The sequence below is a fragment of the Polistes canadensis genome, unplaced genomic scaffold, assembly GCF_001313835.1.
Source record: "Polistes canadensis isolate GaletaPanama2010 unplaced genomic scaffold, ASM131383v1 scaffold_123, whole genome shotgun sequence".
Taxonomy (NCBI): domain Eukaryota; kingdom Metazoa; phylum Arthropoda; class Insecta; order Hymenoptera; family Vespidae; genus Polistes; species Polistes canadensis.
In genome coordinates this window covers 245,603-248,299 of record NW_014569670.1, presented here as the reverse complement: position 1 = coordinate 248,299, position 2,697 = coordinate 245,603, and positions in this window count along the sequence as shown.

Genomic DNA, 2,697 nt, shown 5'->3' with positions numbered 1-2,697 from the left:
TATATATATAATATTTATTAATTAAATTTTTAATAATTTAATTTATTTATTATATATAATATTTGATAATATTATATATTTTGTTAAACTTTGTATTATATTTTTTGATCTTATTTGGCATATCAGTTAATAAAAAGTTGTTAATTATATTATGAAATGATACAATGAAAATGTATTCATTTATTTTTATTTTTATATTACAGTTATACTCTCTCGAGTTGATTTAATTTTTAATTATTATTATTTTTTGATACGTTGCACCACCCGAAACGTATTTTATTAACTTACAATCATTGAATATATTTGAGGTAATCAAAGTTATTTTGATTTAGAAAAAAAAAAGGTCAATTGTATATCGAATGAGGATGATGGTGTTAGAGGGAAATTCAAAAGCTTAAATTTATAGAATTTGATGTTCCGTTCTAAATAAATTTACTTTGATTTATTTCGATGAAAAGCACCCTTTAACCTCGTGATAAATAATTTTACAAACAATAAATATACGCATCGTTGTTTAATTAGCCATTTTTTATTTCTTTTTTCCTAATATAATTAAAATTATTATTTAATAATTATACAATTATATTCAGTAACGGCACGGTTTTTTAACGAATCGTATTAATTAAAACAACAACAACAATAACAACAAAAAGAGATTACTATAGAACAAAACGATAATTACAAAAAAATATTCACGAATTTTCTCATCCAATTATAGTTTTCGAAGTTATTAATTAATTCTTCTTCTTCTTCATCTTCGAATAATTAGAGGAAAAAACGGAACTAATTTTAACGAGCCATTTCGAATAATTGATTTTCTAATCAATTGGAAATGGTCAAAAAAGAAGTATGGTTTTAATTCAATATTTTTCATGTTATTATAGTATAAAACGTAAAACGTATTTCTTCGATGATTGACGACAAAATAATACAAACAAAAAAATAAAACTGTAAAACAATGATAACAATAATAATAATAATAAAATGATCAAAAGAGGTATGATTTAAATTAAATATTTTTCAAATTAATACAAACAAAACGTATTTCATTAAGGGTTGACGACAAAATAATACCAAAAAAATAAAACTATAAAACCATAAAACAATGACAATAATAATAATAATAAAATGGTCAAAAGTAGTACGATTAATTAAATATTTTTTCAAATTAGTATAAGTAAAACGTATTTCGTTGCAGGTTGACGACAAAATAATACAAAAATATAAAACTATAAAACAATGACACAATAATAACAATAATAATAAAATGGTCAAAAGTAGTACGATTAATTAAATATTTTTAAAGTTAATACAAACGAAACGTATTTCATTAAGGGTTGACGATAAAATAATAAAAACATAAAAAAACCATAAAACAATGACAATAATAATAATAATAAAATGGTCAAAAGTAGTACGATTAATTAAATATTTTTCAAGTTAATAGAAACGAAAGGTATTTCGTTGATAAAGTATCGTTCAAGATTGTATTGTTAGATATACATATGTAACCATAGTCTAAGGTAAGTCACAGGTGAACGCCTCCTGGGAAATTAAACAGGCGCAAAGTCGTGTTGGTAATTCGTCCAACCGGCAATGAGTAACGTTACTTCACCTTCAACACGAGTTGGTATCGTGTTTCAGATGCACCATACTACCCTTTTCCTCGTGTCATGAAAAAAAACGATGTTTCTACTAGACCCTGGGCCCTTCCCCCTTCTTCTTCTTACTTTCCTATGTTCTTTTTCCCACGTTACGTTAGGGTAATCTAACACATTATTATTATTATTATTATTATTATTACTATGTTGTTCTCACAGTGACCGTAAAATAAACAATCAAAAAATAACAAAAATAAACTTATCGTTTATGATAAACTCTAATATTTTATTTTATAATATATATTAAAAAATACATTTATTTATAACATTATTTGATACATAAAAAAGAATTTGTTCTTATCATTAATTAATATCGAATGATATGTAACGTTAAATAAAAGAAGAAAAAAAAAAATTAAATTTTAATCAATATTAAATAACGTTCTAGGTATGTATGTATGTATGTATCGTATTTATAGGAAACCTTTGTTGCATAATGATATTTTTATTATTATTATTTAATATTGATCATTTATTTGAAAATATACATCAAGTAAGAAAATATCTGTTCATTTGAAATGTTCAATGGTTTTAATGCATATCGCATCGAATCGAATATCATATGAATGTGTATTAGTATTTAATAAATATATATATATATAATAAAATAATCATTTAAATCAAATCCTCTTTTTATAAAATAAGAATTACATTGAAACATTAAAGCTCATTCGTAATATATTTGATTCTCGAATCATTCTACCCCCTACACCCCCCTACTCCCATTTTTCCCCATCCCCCTTTTCGTATTTATTCCTCCACTTACTCTCATCCTATTTCGTATCGTTAATTAATCAGTGCAGCAAGCGTAATTTATCGAGTCACTTTCCCATTTCCAACTTACAACAGTCCTACCTACATACCTATCTACCAGATTCGAACAACTATACATGTGCAACGTCGAAATTGTTAGGCATTTAACTCGATCGATTTCGTGTTAATGGTCTGTACGACGAGAAAGGTCAATCCAATTACGTTTTAGTAGATAACAATAAATTAATAAGACAAAACAATGTAATTGATCTTTTTTTTTTTT